This window comes from Apium graveolens, chromosome 11, assembly GCF_009905375.1.
Source record: "Apium graveolens cultivar Ventura chromosome 11, ASM990537v1, whole genome shotgun sequence".
Lineage (NCBI taxonomy): Eukaryota > Viridiplantae > Streptophyta > Magnoliopsida > Apiales > Apiaceae > Apium > Apium graveolens.
The window spans coordinates 179,834,717-179,851,654 of NC_133657.1; the positions used below are offsets into that span (position 1 = coordinate 179,834,717).

The 16,938-nt window shown below is 36.8% G+C and overlaps 1 non-coding gene across 1 annotated transcript; it reads right to left on the reverse strand.

Annotated features, from left to right (window-relative positions):
• Window positions 1-13,526: 13,526 nt before the first annotated feature.
• On the reverse strand, window positions 13,527-13,633 carry LOC141699380 (small nucleolar RNA R71). The gene has a single exon (XR_012565848.1). It is a non-coding gene; the product is annotated as a small nucleolar RNA R71 (small nucleolar RNA).
• Window positions 13,634-16,938: the final 3,305 nt, after the last annotated feature.

The following is a 16,938-nucleotide window of genomic DNA, read 5'->3' on the forward strand; positions in this document are numbered from 1 at the left end:
TCAATCTGAGCTTGTTGTTTCGCTTGAGTTTTCTCAATATAAGCAATCCTGTCAATGGTAGGTTGAAAGAACTTTTTCTTATCAATTTTCCAAACTTGTTCTTGTTTGATAAAGTTCTCCTGAATCTTGTGTAGCTCTGCATGAGTAGTTGAATGAAGACCTTGTAGATGTTTAGTACTCAATGCAGTGACTCTAAGCTGGGTTTTAAAATCATCAGATTTTAACATTTCATCAGCTTTAGTCAAGTGCTCAGCAAGATGTAATGCATTTGGAACACATGAAACTGAGTTCCATTCCTTAGTCCACTCCTGTCCTGCAGGAGTTTCACTCCAAGGCACTGGTGCATCCCTGATAACAAACTCCTTTACCAGTTCAGACTTAGGAAGAGTCGGTTGAGGAGTATGTCCTGAAGGACCTGCTTCATCAGCATCTACAGTTGGAGCAGCTTCATCAGTATCTCCAGCATTTGCAGCATCAGAACTTAAAGAATCAGTATCTTCTGATAAAACAACAGTGTGAGTAGCAATGGAGGCTTCAGCATCCTCTAATTGCTGTTCTGATACTAAGTTCTGATCAACAGCCATATCCTGATGCTCACCTAAAGTCTGATCATCAGCATCTTGATGCAGAGAAGGTGTTGCTGATAACTCTGGAGTTTGAACAGCATCAGTAACAGGTGTTGTGAAAGGATTATTTGCTGTTGGAGCTTCTAAGAAAAGTATTTCAGGCACAACCAGGTTCTGAAGATCAATTTCAGCACTTGTGCCTGGATCAACAAGAGACACAGATGGTGAGTTAGCCTTGTTAGATACAGCTTCCAGAGATGGAGTTGATAGAGAAGAAGTGACTGGAGCAAATTCCTTGTCTTGTGAGATCAGAGATTCCTGATCCCCTTCCTTAGCTGCTTCCTCCTCATCATCTGAAACTGGCCTTTGTGCCCTCTGTTTCTTGTACTTCCTTGTTGATTTGGATTCTTTGGGAGTTTCAGGAACAGTCATTCGTCTAAGCCTTTTGAGAAGCTTAGAACCCCCAATATCAGAATCCTTCTGAGAAGTTGCTTTCTCAGCTTCATTTACCACAGGTTCTGAAGAAGGAATCTGTTCCTCAGAATCTGATTCATCTCTCAAAGTAATCCTCCTCCTCTTTTGAGGTATGTGAGGAACAGTCTTTGTTCTCTTTGGCTTAGAGGATGTAGGCTTCACAGTAGGTGCTGAAGAAGAAGGTTGAGAAGTCTGTGAAGTGGAGAGATAGGATTTGAGATAAGTTCTGAGGGTAGGCTGAGATATACCCTGAGTGGTAGGGACTGAAAATGATGAATTTTGGTTATGGTGAGTTGGTTGAACATTGGAGTAAACAGATTTGTAAGTAGCAGGATCAGCATTTACCAGAATCTGTTTCACAGACTGAGGAATCTGTAATGGTCTCACCATTGATTTCTTTGTATCAGCATTTATCAGGTCGTTAAAGTACCTTTTTGCAACATTAAAAGATGGGGTTTGAGTGCTGACTAACTGGGGTTCATCAGTACAATACGTATAAATAAGTTGACAGAATCGAGCAAAGTAAACAACAGTTCTATCCTCTGTCATCCTATCCCCAATAAAATCAATTAAAGCAGTTGCAAAATCAAAGTGAGTTTGATTGATAAGTGCATACCCGATGTGCTGACTCATTATTGGGATAGCATCAAAGTTTGAACACTTGTTGCCAAAAGCCTTGGTGATGCAATCGAAGAAGAGACTCCATTCTCTTCTGATATGAGCCCGTTTCAATTGTCCTAGTTTCATCAGACTCTTTTCATATCCCAAATCAGTCATTAACTCCCGAAGTTCTGATTCCTCTGGTATAGAGAAAGTACAATCTTCTGGAAGATGTAATGCTCTTCGTACTGCACCAGGAGTGACTACATAGGATGAATCACCCACTTGGAAGATAATACTGGGAGTTCCTTGTTTACCACCATCATCAAAAACTCCAGTCCTCCAGAACCTCAGAACTTGTTGACATGAAAATAATTCAGGCTGAGTTAGGGCATACCCAACCTCACTATGTGCAAGAAGATCTTGCACAAAGTGCAATTCAGATGGAGCTTCAGTGTGATCAAGAACTGCAGCATAGTTGTTAGGGACAAACTTAGCTCCATCAATGATTAAATCCTTTGGTGCCATGTAAAAAAATGAGAATTAAGTATGCCTGTTAGGTGTTTGATATAATGTCTGTATGAAAACAACGGAAAAAGTAAAGTGAAGGAGAGTAAAAGTAAGAAGAGAGATAAAAGATAAAGAAATTAAAAAGATTAAAGAAATCTTCTCTCTGCTGTACTTATAAAAAAAAAAATTACCGTTGGACACCTGTCAGACATGGAGTAATAACGGACAGTTACTGGGCTCGAGAAAACAGTAATCATTACTTACCCATTTGCCGAGTTTCAAGGAAAAACTGTTCCATGTATCAAGGGAAACAATTTTAATTTAAAATTTAACCCGTTAGCACTGATTGAATTATTTTTCACTGCAACATTAATATTCTGAAAATAAATCATGTTAAAAATGACCGAGATAATGTCGATGAATAAGTGCTGACAGAGAATCAGAACTTAAATAAAAACAAATTTAAATGGTCATCAGAATATCAATCAGGATTTATCAACACAAGACAAATAACTCAGAGATCAAATCTTGAAGTAAAAACAATTTTCATTAATATATCAAGACAATACATTCATGAATTTGGAAATTTACATCAGTACTTATACAAGATTTTCCCTAAGCTTCTAATCCTAACATCAACAGCTTTAATCCTAACTAAGAAGCCTGACAAAGCTGAGGATGAAGAAGAACAGGAAGAAGACAAGATTAAGTTATCTTCCTCTTCCTATCTTCGACAAACAAGATGGCGAGTTGGATGATTCGCTCTTGCTGACGGATACGACGAAGGTGAAGGTCTCTTCGAACGGCCACCAGATCACGTTTGATAACCTCTGGAAATTGAATCCAGAGATTGTGAGGGATGTTGGTGATAGGGTAGGGAGTTGGAATTCCATTCAAAAAGACATGCACAGTCTCATCACCGTAATTGTAGAACCAGCCAAATTCAGCCATTTGTGATAGTAAATGAAAAACAAGACTGAATTTGTGATAAAAGTGTGATGAGAAGACTAATGTGAAGTGGCTGCTTATATAGGCAAGAGAATGCCAGGAGACGCAAAGATATTTAATGCTGACAGGTAGAGTTAAGTCTACCTCGTCTCCCCGGACTTGAAAAAGAAGAACAGTCATTGGAAATAGGAATCATGGTCTAGACCGCACAAGACACAAGAAACAGTGGACTGTTCAAGTACGAATACCATTAATCCTAATCATTGTGACTATTAATCTTCCACTTCAACATATTCTAGATTAAACTGAGACTGTTACCAAGTTTTATTCACAGATAAGCCAAGTAAAGGATTAGACTGAAAAATCAGAACTTAGACCTATACCAGAACTTAACAGTCATCAGAACATAGTTTCTTAACTCGAAAAAGGAATGCCCATCTTAGTAAATCCTCATACAAGTTCTGAGTTATAGACTTCAGAACTTAATTATTAGAACGTGTAACTCGAACTTGTCCTCAGAATTTGTGCAAAGTGACACAGTGACTGTTTATCTAAAATAACATAGACCACCACATAAATTTTCATCATTCAGATGGAGTGATTAGTGTGTGCATTAAGCTAAATAACAGACAAAGAGTAAAGTCTGATTCACTTCAGTACATCTTAGAAATAAGGCATAACTAAAATTTTGCTAAAGATCTGTCATTGTCCTGAAACCTACTGATGAATGAGTTCATGCTTGAGTCCACCTCAACTGTTTTGTGCTAATTTTATGCATCTTTTGAAATTCTATTTTACAGTGGCTTCTCAGTGTAAGTGAGTCACGACTGCTTATCAGAATTTATGCCATTATCAGAGTATTTCTCCATTAATCATAGAGTGCGAAAAGTCACCAAGAAAATATTTTGCTTTTCTAATGCATATTTACTTAATACCAGCAATGCACTTGGGTCGTCCCTTCCACATTTTTACTCTAGATCTCAAAGGAGTACCTAATTTTATTCTTTGATCTTTTTTTTTTTTGATAAGTGAGGTTTATCAGCACTTAGTACATTCAGCAGTTTTACTAGTATCATAACTTAACAGATGAGTAGCATTATTCTAATTTGTGACTTAGTAATAAGATATACAAAGTAAACTTAACTAAGCTCAATTATCAGAATTTGCTAGTGTCATAAGATTTCCACTGAAATAATTACTTCTTACATGGAATCATTTGTTTATTGAAGACTACTAGGTCAGTATCTAGCACAGTTATCCTCATAGGATTGAATAGTTACTTGAACAGGCATATCACTTAACAGAGTTTAGAAACATATATCAGACAACAGTCAGTACTTAAAGACATTTATCAATTAAGCACAGAATATACAATGAGATTAATTCTGTAAATACTGAGCATAAAGTCTGATAACACAGAACAAGTCTAAGCAGATTTAGAGAAAGAACCTGAAACCATTCCAAGTTCATTTACCAATCTTGTAAAAGTAGCTTCACACAGTGGTTTTGTGAAGATATCTGCTAGTTGTTGATCTGTGGGAACAAAATGCAATTCCACTGTACCTTCATCTACATGTTCCCTGATGAAATGGTACCTAATGCTGATATGCTTTGTCATAGAGTGTTGAACTGGATTACCTATCATAGCAATAGCACTTTGATTATCACAGTAAATAGGGATTTTGAAATATGTTAACCCATAATCCAGTAACCGATTCTTCATCCAAAGAATCTGTGCACAACAGCTTCCTACAGCAATATACTCTGCTTCTGCAGTTGATGTGGAAATTGACTTTTGTTTCTTGCTGTACCAAGAAACCAATCTGCCTCCAAGAAATTGGCAGCTTCCACTTGTGCTTTTCCTGTCAATTTTGCACCCTGCAAAATCTGCATCTGAGTAACCTATTAGTTGAAAATCTGATTCTCTAGGATACCATAATCCCAGAGCAGCTGTTCCTTTAAGATACTTAAAGATTCTTTTTACAGCTGTTAAGTGAGGTTCTCTTGGATCTGCTTGAAATCTTGCACAAAGACAGGTAGCATACATGATATCAGGTCTACTAGCAGTTAGATAGAGTAGAGAGCCAATCATACCTCTGTAGTCAGTAATATCTACTGATTTACCGGTATCCTTATCCAGTTTTGTAGCAGTGGCCATTGGAGTGGATGCACTTGAACAATCTTGCATTCCAAATTTCTTTAGCAAGTTTCTGGTGTACTTGGTTTGACAAATAAAAGTGCCTTCCTCATTCTGCTTGACTTGAAGGCCCAGAAAATAGCTAAGTTCCCCCATCATACTCATCTGATATCTTGACTGCATTAGTTTGGCAAACTTTTTGCAAAGTTTGTCATTTGTAGATCCAAAAATGATATCATCAACATAAATCTGGACCAGAAGTAAGTCCTTTCCATGGTTGAGGTAGAACGGTGTTTTGTCTATTGTCCCTCTGTTGAATCCACTCTCCAGAAGAAACTGAGCTAAAGTCTCATACCATGCTCTAGGAGCTTACTTAAGTCCATAAAGTGCTTTATCAAGCCTGTAGACATAATCTGGATGTATGGTATCTACAAAACCTGGAGGTTGTTCAACATATACCTCTTCCTCCAATTCTCCATTGAGAAAAGCACTTTTCACATCCATTTGAAAGACAGTAAACTTTTTGTGAGCAGCATAAGCCAAAAATATCCTTATGGCTTCTAACCTAGCAACTGGTGCAAATGTTTCATCATAATCAATTCCCTCCTGTTGAGAATATCCTTTTGCAACCAGCCTTGCCTTATTCCTTGTAATTATGCCATCACTGTCAGTTTTGTTTCTGAAACCCACTTTGTACCAACAACAGATCTATTTTTTGGTCTTGGCACTAGGGTCCAGACTTTGTTTCTTTCAAATTCATTCAACTCTTCCTGCATTGCTTGCACCCAATCAGCATCTTGAAGAGCTTCTTCCACTTTCTTTGGCTCAGTCTGAGAGAGAAAAGAATTGTAAAGACATTCATTTGAAGTACCTGTTCTAGTTCTGACACCTGCATCAGGATTTCCAATTATCAAATCAGATGTATGTGATTTTGTCCACTTCCTTGCAGATGGAAGGTTTTCTCTAGAACTGGATGCTCCCCCATGATCCATGCTATATTCATTTTCTGATGCTCCCCCTGAATCTATGCTCTCTGAGTTGGATTCTTCAGTATTTAGATTTTCAACACTATCAGAACTTGGCTTATCAGAACTTGACGAATCAGAACTTGAAGAGCCAGATGCATGTTCTGATGTTTCTTGAGATGTGGTAGGATCTTGAGTATGCTCCCCCTGCATAGGTGCATCTTCCTTTGACGTAGTCACCACAGTTTCAATAACATCAGAGTTTAATCCATCAGAGTTTACAGTATCAGGACTTAGACTGTCAGGATTTTCAGTATCAGAATTTGAGTCTTCATTTTCAAATCTCAGCTGATCATGGTCAATGAAATCTTCAAGACCAGTGATCTTCTTGTCATCAAAAGAGACATTGATAGATTCCATGACCACTTTTGTTCTCAAATTATAGACTCTGAAGGCTTTTGTGGAAAGTGGATATCCAACAAAGATTCCTTCATCAGCTTTTAGATCAAACTTTGATAGCTGTTCAGGGTGAGTCTTGAGAACAAAACACTTGCATCCAAATACATGAAAATATTTCAGATTTTGCTTCTTTTTCTTCACCATCTCATATGGTGTTTTTCCATGCTTGTTAATGAGTGTTGCATTTTGAGTAAAACAAGCAGTCTGCACAGCTTAAGCCCAAAAATAGGTTGGAAGCTTTGCTTCTTCAAGCATTGTACGTGCAGCTTCAATGAGAGTTCTATTCTTCCTTTCAACAACTCCATTTTGCTGTGGAGTTCCAGGAGCAGAAAATTCCTGCTTTATTCCATGACTTTTACAGAACTCTTCCATTATCAAATTCTTGAACTCAGTGCCATTATCACTCCTTAAAATTTTCACAGAATCTTTGACCATTTTATCCAGCTGTTTGACATGATCAATCAAGATAGATGCAGTTTCACTTTTTATGTGCAAGAAATACAACCATGTGTATCTGGTGAACTCATCCACTATGACCAACGCATACTTCTTCTTTGCAATAGACATGACATTTACTGGACCAAATAGATCAACATGTATTAGATGATAAGGCTCAAGAATTGATGATTCAGTCTTGCTCTTGAATGAAGATTTTCTTTGTTTGGCTTTCTGACATGAATCACAAAGACCATCAGGAGCAAATACTGTGTTTGGCAATCCTCTCACAAGATCTTTCTTGACCAGTTCATTTATATTGTTGAAATTTAAATGAGAGAGTTTCTTATGCCAATTCCAGCTTTCTTCAATTGATGCTCTACTCATCAGATAGATTGCAGAACCATCAGTACTTGTTGAAAGCTTAGCTTCATAAATGTTACCACGCCTGTATCCTTTCAGAACAACTTGGCCTTTAGATTTACTCACAATTTCACAGTGTTCTTCAAAGAAATCAACATGATAACCTCTGTCACAGATTTGACTTATACTCAGTAGGTTGTGTTTAAGTCCTGAGACCAGAGCTACTTGTTTAATTATGACATTTCCAAGATTGATATTGCCATATCCCAATATTTTTCCAATGTTGCCATCTCCATAAGAAACACTTGGGCCAGCTTTCTCCACAAAGTCTGATAGCAGGGTCTTATTTCCAGTCATATGTCCTGAACATCCACTATCCAGAACTAGAATATTTTTCCTGTTGCCCTGCAATCACAAAGACCACTAATTATTAGTTTTAAGGACCCAGACTTGCTTGGATCCTTTGGCCTTATTAAGTTTGTTAACATTTGCAGCGGATTTAGCATCAGAGTTTATGTTAACATTTTTCTTATCAGAACTTACACTATCAGACTTTGAATCAGAATTTACACTAGAAGGAACAATGGAAACTTTCTTCAAAGAAGGTTTTATTTGATAATAATCATAGTACAAACTATGATATTCCTTACAAGTATAAATGGAATGCCATAAACTACCACAATGAAAACAAGGATTTTGTGGTTTGTATCTAACAGACTGACTCTTAACTCCTGATTTTGAAGGTAAGGAGTTAATATTCTTATTCTTCCTGCAAAAAGAAGCCAGATGGTTAGAATTTCCACAGTTATGACATGTTTTCCTAGGAGCATCAGGAACAGGTTTATAATCATTGCTTTTATTCACACCTTCCTTTCCATTCCTATTTTTCCTAGGTGATTTTACCTTGTTTGCATTCTTGACATCTTTCAGCTTATGCTTAAGCTGCTTCTTTGTCATTAAGCCTATGTTCACTTCAGCTGTCTTTTCCTGTTTTAGTTTGTCAGAAGTTAATTCCTCTTTAACTTCTGATTTCTCATTTTCAGACTTTACAGTTACAAACTTAACAGGTTTAAACTTTGGCTTTTGCTTAACAACAGGCTTAATTTCTTCAGTTCCTTTATCATTCTTATCTTCTCCATAACCTAAGCCCTCTTTCCAGTTTCCACTACTTAGCAAATTTTGAGTTGTTTTGCCAGAGTTAGTCCAAGTCCTGATAATCTCTCTTTCCTTTTCTAACTCAGTTTTTAGAGATTCATTTAATTTTAGCACTTCATTCCTAACATAAAAAGCATCATCTCTATCCTTCTGAGTTTGATGGAACATGACTAACTCTTTTTCTAAGAAATCATTTCTTTTCTTATATGCAAGATTTTCAGAAGTTAATCTTTCACATGTTAAAGTTTGATCTCTATAGCTAACAAACATGGTTTTAAGATATCTTCTCAACTCATTAATATCATCAGTATGAAAAGCATAAGTAGTCTGAGGTACCTTTGTTTCAGCAGCTTTAGAACTGCTCTCAGCACTTTCTTTATCAGCATTTGCCATCAATGCATAGTTCTCCTCACTTTCAGAGTCTGAGGTGTATGTCCAGCTTTTCTACTTTGTGACAAAAGCCTTGCCTTTGTCACCCTTTACCTTCTTGCAGTCAGGAGATATGTGGCCTTTCTCACCACAGTTATAGCATTTAACATTGGTGTAATCTCCTCTGTCAGACTTTCCTCCTCTGCCTTCAGATCTTCTGAAATTCTTCTTATCAGAACTTATGCCTTTCCTGGAAAACTTCTTTCCCTTCCTGAACTTCCTGTATGCAATCTTTGTGATTCCTTTCACCATAAGAGCACATAGCTTCATCATCTCCTCATCAGCATCAGTCTCAGGCAAGCTTTCAGAATCTGAGTCATCATCACTCTCAGAACTTGATGACTCAGTATCAGACTTTATGAAAAGAGCTTTACCCTTGTCTTTCTTTGAGGAAGCTGTTTTGGGGAATTCTTCTTCAGCCTTAAGAGCAACTGTCCTTGACTTTCCTCCTTTCCTCTTGCTTCTTTGTTCCATCTCCAGCTTATGAGTCTTGAGCATTCCATAGATTTCATCAAGAGTTGTTTCAACAAAATTGTAGTTGTCTCTTATTGTCGTTGCCTTCAAATCCCAGCATTCAGGAAGAGCTAACAGGAACTTAAGGTTTGAATCTTCAAGATCATACTCTTTATCAACCAATGACAAATCATTCAAAAGTTTGACAAATCTATCATATAAATCATTCAATGACTCATTAGTCTTTGAGTCAAAGTGTTCATACTCTTGAGTGAGTATTGTCTTCCTGTTCTTCTTAATTGTGTCAGTTCCCTGACACCTTGTTTCCAGAGCATCCCATATCTCCTTAGCAGTCTTGCAGTTGATTACCCTGTTTGACATTACATTATCAATGGCACTATGCAGTAAGTGTCGTACCTTAGCATCCTTAGCAATTGATGCTATGTCCTCAGCAGTATAATCACTCTTCTCCTTTGGTACGGTCTTTGCTGCTTCACCTGCAACTGCAACAGCGAGTTTGGTTGGTTTGTGAGGACCTTCCTTGATTCTATCAAGGTATTCTGGATCTGTTGCTTCCAGGAACATGGTCATCCTTACCTTCCATATAGGATATTCAGATGGTCTCAGTATGGGGACTCTGATGGTCTCATACCGACTCTGAATTTGTGTCTTTGGTGGTTCCTCAGTTGTGATAGGCTTAGTTGGAGTTTCTGTGTCCGACATGATTGTGTTTGGATTTTTAACTGTATGTATGTTAACAGATAGGCTCTGATACCAATTGTTAGGTCACACACACACTGTAGAGGGGGTGAATACAGTGTATAGTACACTCAAATCGAACTTTAAGAATTTAAGTAACAGAAAACAAACTTTATTGAAACAATAAACTCTGTTACAGTATGAAACTGTTACCTCTCAATGATGAACAAATATCACGAGAGCTGCTAGGGTTACAATGAATAATCTTTTCTAATGATGATAACACTTATAGTGTAAACCCTATGTCTGTGTTTATATACTACACAGTTACAAGATAATCGCTAATTGATATGGAATATAATTTTGCTTCCTAAAATATATCAATCAGATATCTTTTCTTCCAAGTATTCCATTCTTCACGGAATTCCTTCTTCATGCATATCTCTTCTTATGTTTATCTTGATCTTCTTTCCTTTAATCAGCTATTGTCCTTATCTGATTGTCCTTCAGCACTTAAGTTCTGATATCTATCTTCTGATGATTATCTCCTGATAATATAAGTACTGATATCCTTAAGTCCTGACTTCCAGTATAAGTACTGATCAACAGTTAAGTACTGATTTATCCTGTTCAGTAAGATCTGAAAGCTAAACATAAAACATATTAACCATGACATTATCAAATATATCTAACACTTCTACACCAAAGCATCTGATGATCAATGCTGGTTGTGATACAGAAAACTCTATCACCTACATTTCAAAGCACTCAACACTCTCGTAAGAAGAGAGTTGGTGAAAGACATGCATGTACTGGATTTTATTCAAGATGGGGTCTGTGATGCTTGTCATAAAGGATATATAAAAAGATCAAGTCATAAAAGCAAAACTGTAAATTCTATCAATGCTCATTTACAACTTATCCACATGAATTTGTTTGGTCCCGTGAATGTCATGTCCATTTCAAAGAAGAGGTATGCACTTGTAATGGTAGATGACTACTCAAGATAAACTTGGTTGGAATTTATGCATTCTAAAGATGGTACTCCATATATTATCATTGAACACATAAAAAAGATTGAGATATGAGCTGAAGATCATATTTTTGTGAAAAGATTGAGAAGTGATAATAGAAGTGAATTCAGAAATTCCATACTGAATGATTTCTGTAAAGACAAGGGCATCACTCAAGAGTTCACAGTTCCAAGAACACCTTAGCAAAATGGTAAGAATGAAAGAAAGAACAGAACTCTAGTTGAAGCTGCAAAAATAATGTTGTAGGATGCTAAGTTGCCAACAAACTTTTGGGAAGAAGCTGTTAACATAGCATGTTGTATTCAGAACAAATATTTGGTGAATAAAAGCATTGGTAAGTCTAATAAGTGGATTTTATATCTACTTGGAACGCTTCATTACAGGCTTAAGTTGGTGTTTTGGACTCAAGTTATTGGTATTTTTGATGTATTTTTGTGTTATTGCATTACAGGCATTAGTTGGATGAATAAATGAACTTCTCAAAGAAATATGCTGAAAAGATATCAGAATTGGAACCTAGGAAATGTTCAAGTTTTAGAGAATCTCGATAGCTTCGCGTGGACTGTTGAATCATCAAATTCCGCTGAACAGAGTTCAAGTTATGGCCAAAAGAAGAATTGTAGTCAAAGGACCAGAAGGCCCGCGCACCCGCGCCTAGAAGGCAGACAAGCCGCGCACTCGCGCCGCGTCAGCGCACCCTAACCCTGTGCCAGAATCCTGATTTGACTTGAAATCAAAGAATTTGAGGGCCCAGATCCACCAGAAGCCTAAATAAACCCATAATAATTCATTTTTAATAACAAGGAGCCAAGGGAGAGCAAGACGAAGAGTTAGAGAGCACAAGACGGCTACGGAGAAGAAGACTTTTGTATTCTTCAATATAGTTGATACTTTGATGCTTGTTTTTGATTTGTCCTTGAACCCTGGTACTTTTATATTGTTTATTATCATGTTTTCATTGGAACCTATGGTGACGATGAGTTCGTTTATGAACTAATCATTGTCATAGGGTTCTAACGGATTCATTTATGGATTTCAATAGTTAATTGTTTTATAATCCTTTGTGTATTGTGAATTATGATTTATTAGTTTGGTTGTGCTTATTCGTCTTTGATGCATAGCTAACATCTAAGATTGTTTGTTAATCTCTATTGAAGCGACAGTGAATATAGAGGTTTAGAACTTGCCATGCTAGCATAGGTTTATGTATGAATTGACATGCATAATTCGTGGGTAATTTTAAACATCTTATTCACCCTATGCAATCACGATAGATAACTTGCTCTTAAACCATTATGTTTTCAATCTTTATAGACATATAAGGACTAAGCATACTTGGTGTCTATTCAACTTCTATCTTAATTGTGGATGTTTGATAGTAGGGTATACGTATAACGAAAGTTAGTGTATACTAATTTTGTGTTATCTGATTAGTTGTCATCACCATCACATGCTAGGGTTAAAGAATATAACTTTGAATGAAGTATTTAATGAACTTAGAATCCTATGTTTATTATCATATAAGTAATTCAATCTTAATTCTCTTAGTTAATGTTATTTAGTATAATCACTTAGTTAAATCAAAACTCAAATTGTTATTTGTCTTAGCATTGAATGATAACCATACATTGTTGCATAAGTGCATAATTTGAACTTAACCTAAACCAGTCCGTGTGGGAACGAACTTGACTTATATCTTATACTAGTTGTGATCGCGTATGCTTGCGTGTATTTTCGCGTGTGTTTTAGTGCGAACAAGTTTTTGGTGCCGCTTCCGGGGACTCGGTGTTAAATTTAGTTTATGTGCTTCTCATCAGTGGTGGTTAAAGTTCACTAACTCAGATTATTTTCTTACATGGTTTACTTTAGTCATGTCTTTCAGGTACTCTAGTTTTTATTGCAATGGGAGAACTAGCAGCAGATACGAAAGCTTTGATGGATTATTCTCATACAAAGATTAATGACATTCAGTCTAACATTGTCAAACCAGCCATTGCTGCTAATACCTTTGAAATCAAGTCCAGCACGATTCAAATGGTACAGAATTCAGGCCAGTTTGGGGGGGGGGGGTTCTCCAATGGAAGATCCAAATATGCACATCAGGGATTTCATAGAGATCCGCGACACCTTCGGGTTCAATTGTGTGTCTGAGGATGCAGTGAAACTGAGACTGTTCCCATTCTCTATGAGGGACAAGGCTAAGAGCTGGTTACACTCTCTACCAGCTGGTTCGATTGCTACTTGGGAAGATCTTGCTCAAAAATTTCTCACTAAATTCTTCCCTATGGCAAAAACAGCTGCAATCAGGAATGCTCTTACTCAATTTACGCAGCAATCAGGGGAATCGCTATGTGAAGCTTGGGAGCGGTATAAGGAGATGCTTTGGAAGTGTCCTCATCATGAAATGCCTGATTGGATGATCATCAATTACTTCTATAACGGTTTGGGAGCACAGTCAAGACCCATGCTCGATGCAGCATCAGGTGGAGCCTTATGGGCTAAGAGCTATAATGAAACTTATGAGCTAATTGAACTGATGGCTGCTAATAAATATTAGTATCCAACCTAGAGATTGCCACATGACAAGGTAACAGGAGTTCTTAAAGTGGATACAGCTACGATTATCACTGCTCAACTAAAGGCATTGTCTATGAAGATCGATTCTCTGGCTAACTATGGTGTTAATCAGATAACCAGTGTTTGTGAGCTGTGTGCAGGTTCGCATGCGACGGAGCAATGCGCTATATCTAGTGAATCAACTCAGTTTATGAGCAACTTTCAGAGATTGCAGCAACTAGTTCCAGACACATATCATCCTGACAACTGGAATCATCCTAATTTCAGCTGGAGCAACAATCAGAATGCGATGCAACAGCCGTTCCAACAGTTTGGAAAAATGCAATTCAATCCTCCTGGTTTTCAGCAATAATTTGCACCAAGACAACAACTCCAACTTCAACAACAAACTCATGGAGGTGCAGGTCAATCTTCGAATGAAAAATCTGAATTGGAGGAGTTGAGGCTTATGTGCAAAAACCAGGCTCTTATATGCAAAAGCCAGGTTGTTTCTATCTGAAGGGTTTTTAGCACATAAACGCAACGAAAACGTAAATTTATATCTTATAAAAACCGAAACCCTCCGCAGGATCCATGCGAAAAATAATATTTAATTCGTAGTTCAATATATTTACCTTAAGAAGCTTTACATTAATGGAAAGATGGAGGTCTTTAATGGCGATCCAAGAACAATGAGCGGAGATCCTTAGCAGCTGCTCCTCAAGTGTGAAGCACTCCACCGGTATCCACCAAGAAAACGATGTAATGGAGAAGGAGGAGGTGGAGAGAATTGGGGTTTTGTAAATCTTTGGGTTGAGGCAAAAATAGGGTCTATAATATTATATTTATAGGCAAAATTTTCAGCTGAAAATTTTCCCGTAAAATATTATTATTATTAACCCTTTATTATTCTCACTAATAATTAAAACACCTTTTAATTATTAATCCTTTTTCTAAACACTATAGAAATAATTCTCTCGCTTGATTTAATTTCCAAAAATTAAATTCTTAATTAATAATATTAAGAACTTTTTCTTAATTAATTTATAATCAATTAAATCTCATTTAATCAATTATTAAATTTTCCAATTAATTATTTATTTCATAAATAAATAATTATCAGCCATTATTAATTAATTTCTCCACCATTAAATCATTCTCTTTTATGGTGTGACCCTGTAGATTCAATATTAAGCCGGTAGTAGAAATAAATAATAATAAAACTATTTTATCATTATTTATATAAATTCTCTATTTCATTAAATATGATTAATTAATTAATCATATTTATTCTACATCGTGAGGGATACTTCTCAGCATATCGCGACTATCCGGATAATACGAATTCACTGCTTAGAATACCAAGAACCTATTCAGTGAGTAGTTACCGTACAATTAATTTCTTCTACCGTGCAATGTCACGATTAAATACAAGGCATGAAACTCGTGTCAAACCTATCTTATTTAATCACTTGCTTTTCCATTCACTATGCTTAGTTCTATTTAATGTAAATTAGAAACTCCTTTCTAATTTCATTGGCCAGAGATTCCTGAACTAACATAAGTGGATCATCATTGAACATTCTCTTCCTACACTGGAAGGGGTAGATCCTTTATTGATCATACACTATCTTCGTGTACAAATTCCTATACCCAGTAGAGCCCTTATAATTGTCCCTTGAGACTAAGAACTAAACCAAAGCATAGTTTAGTGTACACAAGATGACTATGATGACCTCAAGTCTAAGGATACTTGTACAAATATCACTATGTGAACAACTGCTGACACGTGAGTGAACTCCATCAGTTGTTCAGCTGTGTGAGTCATGTTCAGTGAACTTATTCTATAATAAGCACCTACATACTAGCTATAGTGTCACCACACAAATGTCTATGAGAACAGACATCCTTCATAATGAAGCAAGCATAGTATGTACCGATCTTTGCGGATTATTAATTTCCAGTTAGTAATCCTACGACCAGGAACTATTTAAGTTTAGAGTTATCATCTTTTAGGTCTCATTATTATGATCTCATCACAATCCATAAAAAGCTTTACTCTAAACTGTGATATATCTTATTTAAACATTTAAATAGATAGAGCCCGCAATAAAAACAAAACAAGTCTTTTATTAATATCAATGAAATCAACACATATTACATAAAAGTTATTCCTAAATCCTCATACATGATTGGACTTAGGACATATCTCTTTCACTATCAAGACTCTGGAGAACCAAATAGGGCAAATTGCTAACGCCTTATTGAATCGACCACCAAGAATGCTTTCTAGTGATACAGAAGCCAATCCAGGCAAAAGAGAAGTTAAAGAACAGGTGAACACCATCACCTTGAGGTATGGTAAGGTCGCAAGCCCCCAAATTCAGCAAGATGAAGAGTCTAAAAATTCTGTCCAGAATGCAGGTGCGTCTACACCCTTGCCAATTCCAGAAAATTAGATTGTAGCTGAAAAAGTTGTGCAGAAGGATGTCGACGTGGAACCGAAGAAGAAATCTGTTACAAATAATCCTCATGAGGGTAATACAGGGGATAAACAAGTCTATCCACCTCCTCCATATCCTAAAAGACTTTAGAAGCAAAAGTTAGCTAAGAAATTTGCCAAGTTTCTGGAAGTTTTCAAGTAGTTACACATCAACATACCGTTTGCGGAAGCTCTAGAACAAATGTCGAGCTATGCGAAGTTCATAAAAGGTATTCTCTCACGGAAGGTGAAGCTTGAGCAGTTGGAAACCGTTGCTCTAATGGAGGAGTGTAGTGCAGTTCTGCAACGAAAATTGCCTCCGAAGCTTAAAGATCCTGGAAGTTTCACTATTCCTTGCACTATTAGAAACTTGTTGTTCGACAAATGCTTGTGTGATTTGGGAGCTAGCATTAATCTGATGCCCTGTCTATCTTCAAGAAGCTTGGTCTACCTGATCTGAAACCGACATACATGTCCTTACAGTTGGCTGATCGGACCATCACTTATCTACGAGGTATAGTGGAGGATGTCTTGGTTAAGGTGAACAAACGCATCTTCCCTACTGATTTTGTAATTCTGGATTTCGAGGAAGATGAGAAGATTCTCATCATCTTGGGAAGACCATTCTTGGCTACAGACCGAACTATGATCAATGTGCAAAAAGAAGAGCTTA